This window comes from Heterocephalus glaber, unplaced genomic scaffold, assembly GCF_053883595.1.
Source record: "Heterocephalus glaber isolate CG9 unplaced genomic scaffold, H.glaber_assembly_v1.0 deba00001608, whole genome shotgun sequence".
Classification (NCBI taxonomy): domain Eukaryota; kingdom Metazoa; phylum Chordata; class Mammalia; order Rodentia; family Bathyergidae; genus Heterocephalus; species Heterocephalus glaber.
The window spans coordinates 35,347,929-35,353,928 of record NW_028258379.1 but is presented as its reverse complement, the minus strand read 5'-3'; the positions used below and the strand labels follow the sequence as shown (position 1 = coordinate 35,353,928).

Genomic DNA, 6,000 nt, shown 5'->3' with positions numbered 1-6,000 from the left:
CTAGACTGATTCAATTAACGGTGCTAAATACAGTTCCTACTTGAAAATAACTTCAGTTTAGTGTTTCCACAAACCTCATTACATTTGATTAAACAAAATACATAGTAATAGGCAAAAGATGTTGCAAACTTTCAGCCATGGCCCATTGACTAGCACCCCACCCCCACCCCAGCACTCAGCAGGGAGGAAGAGTTAACGATCTCAGCCTCAGAGTCTGGGTCGGAAGCTCAGCTGCAGTCCCAAGAGCTCTGGGGAGCTGCACGTAGACTCAGGAAGGGACAGGGCAACAGGCCCCACCTCCAAGGTCATTTTGAGGGCAAGCAAAGAACACACTGAGTGCCTCAACTGTCCCCTCCCCCAAATCCATGTGTCGAGGTCCTCACCCTCAGTGATTATTTGGAGATGAGACCAATAAGGAAGTAGCAAGCTTAAATGAGGTCATAAAACAGAACCCTGGTCCATTAGGACTGACTGGGGTCCTTCTGAGAAGAAAGAAGCATCGGGTACACAGAAGAAAGGCCGGGTGAGGGTACAGCAAGAAGATAGTGTTCACCAGCCAGGAGCCAAGGCCTCACCAGAAACCAAAGCTCCCAGCACCTCGGTCATGGGCCACCGGCCTGGGGAAGTATAAGATGAGGACCTGTGCTTTAGGCCACCCAACCAGTGGCATTTTGTTACAGCATCCCAAGCTGACTGATACCCGCGCTCGGTGCTTGGAAAATCTCAGAGCACAAACAAATGCTTCATGAACAGTTTGGCAGCTGCTGCTTTTATTTTCCAATTTGGGGGTATATCTAGAAGGAGGAAATATCTGGAATGCCTTCTCCATCAGAGATGAGAATTAAAGAGAAGAAAAAGATCCTCGGCATCATCACCAACAGGAGAAAACACAGTAGCTGTGCATTTTCACATCATCGGCATCTAGACCAGAAGCTGGTTGTAGGCAGGGACTGTGTGACCTTCAGCTTCGTCTTCACTTTACTGGGCCTGGCCCCAGCACACACTCAGCCAGAATGAGTCAACGAGCGACTAACAATGGAAGCAAAGCACCATATGGAATGCTCTCTGCAGGTGTGAAAACGTGACTTCCCCTTGGTTGGATTTACATCTACTCAATAAAGCAGATGTGCTCTGAAGGCTTCTCTCCCTACAAAGAAGGTAAGCTGAAGAAAGATGTGGTCCCTGTCCTTGGACAGAGAAAGATGAAAAGCAGCCATTTACCCAGAAATGAGATGAAGGACCCTATACAGGGCTTTCAAAGTGTGCCCAGAACCCAGCAGAGAAAACAGTCAAGATCTCCTTGGAAAGAATTGGAAAACCAAGTTCAAGACCATTCTGGTTTGGTTTAAAAGGAGTGACTATAATCAACCACCACTTAGGACAATGTGGGGAAATTCTGGCCATCTATTTAATTCCACGCTCAGTTAATGAGGGGCTGAGCCCAGTGAAAACACCAAAGGAATATATCTGAAGTCTAGGCCGGGCTTTATTGTTGTTGTTGAAATAAGGAAAAATGATAGAGAAAAATAATTCCCAGAGTGGGAGGAGTTATGAGGTGGTCAGGGCATAAACACGGCGGGACCATGCTGGTCCTGCCTCAGCTCCAGTGTGGCCCACGACACCCCAGCTCCCAGCAGATGAGATAGGGAAGGGGGTGGGTGGAGGGGCAGAAGCACTGCGGGCTCAGGGACTCGGGCCATTCATGTCTCTCACCGTGGGCCAGCCACTGGGAATGGATGAGCAAGACCCAGGGGTGACTCTCAGAGGGAACCAGGGCCCAGGATCAACAGCATCCTCGTCCCCTCCTCCTCCTCCTCCTCCTCCTCCCATGGGACCCCACCCTCCTATTGCTTGCCTTCCCCCAGGCACCTCCCCCATCATCCCATGATTCTGCCTCCTTTGAATGGGGCACCCAGTCGGCCCTCCCCCAAACGGGCATCACCCCAAACTTCCTGCTTTCCTCCTCTCCACCCAGACGCCCAGGCCACAACCCTCCTGTCATCTTCACAGCTTACATCTCTTCTTCCTTCCTGTCCCCTCATCTGGACTCCTACAGTCCAGTCCTTCTGGCCCCAGACTCTGATTGATCCTAGTATTTGTCTTGCAACCATAACAAAGTACCACCCACTGGGTGGCTTAAACAGCAGAGCTTTATTATTTCACCATTCCAGAGGCTGGAAGTCCAAGGTCAGATGTCAGCAGGTCAGGGTTCTTCTGAGGTCCCTCTTCTTGGATTGCAGATAGCTGCGGTCGAGCTGTGTTTCCACACGCTCACCCTTCAGTTTGCATGTTATTTAGACCCTAATCTCATCCTATAAGGACAACGGGAATATTGGATTAGAGCCCACCCTAATGGCATCTTTTTTAACTTAATTATTTCGTTAAAGATTCTGTCTCCCATAAGGTTCTGAAAAACTAGAGATTCAGAATACAATTCACCATATGAATTTGAGGGAGACCACAATTTACTCCATCTCAGCTCCCTCTAATTTATCCCACCCAATTCCCTGTGGCATGATAAAGCCAAGAGGGTCCACTGAACACAGCCCTCCCCGGGGCCCAATTGCTTCAATGGGACCCCAGAAGCTCCAAAGTAGAACCAAAGCCCCCAGCAAGGGCTACTGTGGAGAGCTGAGTACCTCTTCCTCTTACCTCTTGCACCTCAACCTCTTTTATCTATTCTCAGCTTTTCAGAACTATGGGTAGCTTCCCAAACCACTTCAAATAATCTCTCTCCTACCTGCCATTGTGGTTCTTACTTTAACTGACCCATTCCTAGGCCCCTCTCTTACAGGAGGTCTGCTTTATATCACCCCAACCTCCCAGCAGCCTCAGTGGACCCCATAGCTGCCATTCGCCTTCACTCTGAAGGCCTGGTTTACATCTAATTGTCATCTTCTCCCGACCCATCTACTTTCTTCACTTGGCGTTGAACACAGTGACAATGTCAAGCCGTCACACACAGAGTTCTCATCACGTGGTGAATCCTGAAGATGGAGTGCATGGAGAAAGCATGTGCCCACCTTCCCCAGCTCTCAGGGAGGGACCACCTTTGCTCATCTGTGTCCCCGTCCACCTGTTTTCAGCATGGACAGGGCTCCTCCCTATCAGGAGCCCTCCTGAGCCCTGGAGGGAAGTGGACTTGCGAGAGACAGAGGGAGAAGCTCCCTGAAGTGCTTTGTCCCAGCAGGCTGGAGAAATCTCTGTTTCCTTTGATGGGTTTCAGTTGTTTAACCAAATTTAAATTGTTTTCCATCATTTCTTTGCCTTAGCTAAGCAGTGAGTTAGCAACAATTGTTTTTAAAATGGAACTTTGTTGTAAAAGAAGGCAAATGTTTAAGCGGAAAGGGTACTGGCTTAGAGCAAGACGCTCACACTCGGGTTTCCACCCCACACCCCTCACCCACAAGCTACATGACCTGCTGTCTTTGGTGTTTGCTCTGTGAAATGGAAAGTCCTAAATTACTTTCCACCTTGCTGTCACCTTTGGCAGGGGTCATGCCAACAAAAAGCTTGGCACATAGTAGGAGCTTAATAAATGCACTTTACGCTCCTTTCCAGTATCAGTAGACTTCAAGAGTTTACTCAGCACAGAATGTTTCTTAGGAGGTACTCTTGCAAGGGAGAAGAGCGACAAAAACAAAACAAAAACTAGTAATATTCTAAAAGTGCATTCCAAATGCTATTTGCTGGGGAGATCTGAACATGATTGATAGTTTCAACTAAAAATAACACCTAGGCATTTCAGGTAGCAGGAATTCCCCGAAAAAGATTCCTGCTGCCAAAGACAATTAGCAATGTGTTTGTGTGTCTTTCACATCCCGATGAAAATTTTCCAATCTCATTGCTTAGGATAAAACTCTGAGAACCCACACTTGAGGAACCACAGCCCCTTCTTCGTCTGATAAGGGTGCTTTCCAAAATATTGATCACTGCATGGTATGCAGTAAAAATTGACGGGTCCTCCTTCAGATCCAAGCAGAGGACTCTTGGACGAAGCCCTGCAAGGACTGCATAATGCAGCAACAGATCAACAAGGCTTCCGCTAAAACTCATACATAATCAAAACAAATTGAATATCCACCCTTATTTCCATAGGGAGCAGTGCTATAATGATTAATGCTTGACAATGATATTTAATTAAAGCTTATTTACTTTATAAGTACTTTCTGAGTATTTTTCCTGGGCTATACCAAGCATTAGCATTCCAAGATAATCTAACGTATCATAGGTGAAGACAAGGGTTATAATAACCAGAAAAATACACATCAACATCGGCCCTTGCCTGGAAGCATTTTTTACAATAAAGAATATTTGCAGCACACAAATTTGAAAACAGTTTGAATCTCAAAGTCTGAAGCGTTGCTTCTCTCTCACTTGCTTCTATCTGCCTCTCTCTCAAAACGTACATTACATACACAAAAATATAACCCTTCTTATGCATCTCTAAAATTTTGTTTTATCTGCTTTTCTTGTAAAATCTCTCACCTCCTTCAGCTCACTTTCAGGTTTCTGATAAATTAACCCTGAAATATTCAGTTTTGGTACATTTCCACTTAAAATATTACAAAGAATCAGCACATATGGACCCACTGCAAATTCTAGACAAGAAATTTCATTATTGTTTCCAGGTACTGCTATGTGATAATGAAAGTTATACTGTGAAAATCAACTCTGGGAAATATATCTGAAATCTTCAAGATTTTCCCCTAAATTCCAACAGACTGAGTTTAATCTTAATATACTTATTATCTTTAACATAAATGAAAGTATCCTCAACTTCAATGGGAAGAAATTTGATTCATTTTGTGTGCAGTTTCTGCACAAAGCATGATACACTATGTAGTCTGAGTTCAGGGATCGAACTCAGGACCTTGTGCTTGCAAGGCGGGTGTGGAGACACTGAGCTAAATCCCCAGCACTGTGTTCATTTTTAAAAGAAGTTCAAAGTTAGACTCAGGAAAATACTTATTTAAAAAGAAATTTTTGAGGCAGGGTCTCCCAGTGAAGCCCAGTCTGGCCTTGAACTCACCATGTTGCCTTCACTGGCCTGGATCTTGCAGTCCTCTGCCTTGACCTCCTTAGTGCTGGGATTACAGCTATGCACCACACCTGTTCAGATTTCTTTAAGTTTGAAAACTGTATGATTAGCCATGAAGATCAGCTAAAGACTACCAGGGATGGTGGTGAATGCCTATAATCCGAGCTACTCAGGGACTAAGGCAGGGGTATTGCATGTTGAGAACCCACCTTTCCAACACAGGAAGATGCTACCTCAAAAATAATAATAATAATAATAATAATAATAATAATAATAAATAAATGAGCAGAGAGTGTAGCTCAGGGGTAGGGTTCTTGCCTAGTGTACTCAAGGGCCTGAGTTGCATTAGGTAGCTGTAGACGCCAGTGGATTAGAGCATCACCCTCCATCCTGGTTCACAGAGAGAGCATTAAGTTCTGCCGGGACTGCTTTCCAGTGTGAGCCTGCACAGGAATGGGGATTTTTCCCTTTGAAGAAAAAAAGAGAGAACCTGCTGCCTGCTCAAGGGCTCAATTTCCCACATGCCACCGGAAGCCTCTATACCATTCTTCCAGGTGGCGCCCAGCTGACCCGGAAGTGCTCCATGTGTCGGGCCTGCAGAGGGCCAGGCAGCCTACAGGTACCTGCACGCCGTCTTTGATAGAACGGAAGTTCCCACCTGGCCCACCCACCAGACTCCCAAAGGCCTCATTCCCAGTTAACTCGATTAACTCAAAACTCACGTGGTATGGGAAAGCCTGACAGAAGTTGGCAGGTGTGTCATTGCTCCAGATCCAGCAGCAGTTGTGAGGAAGCTGTGACATCCACACAGTGTATGATTCTCTTGACAGGACAAATTCAAAATCCTCTACTTCTTTACTTTTCAAAAAATATAGTTTTTCTCCTGACACCTGATTTCAAATGAAGGTACAGTGAGTCTTCTTCGTACTTTATATGGAACTCTCTAAATTCACGAAACT

At 45.7% G+C, this 6,000-nt stretch overlaps 1 long non-coding RNA gene across 2 annotated transcripts in view; it reads right to left on the bottom strand.

Annotated features, from left to right (window-relative positions):
- Positions 1-1,094: 1,094 nt before the first annotated feature.
- Positions 1,095-6,000, bottom strand: part of LOC101713166 (uncharacterized) — a 97,466-nt gene continuing 92,560 nt past the window's right edge. The window contains exons 10-11 of one of the 2 annotated variants that reach the window (XR_002389401.2): positions 5,764-5,931; positions 1,095-2,312 (exon numbers count right to left, since the gene is read on the bottom strand). This is a non-coding gene — a long non-coding RNA (uncharacterized LOC101713166). Of the gene's footprint in view, positions 2,313-4,780; positions 5,113-5,763; positions 5,932-6,000 lie in introns of those variants that run through there. The other variant, XR_015445144.1, reaches the window with a different exon arrangement.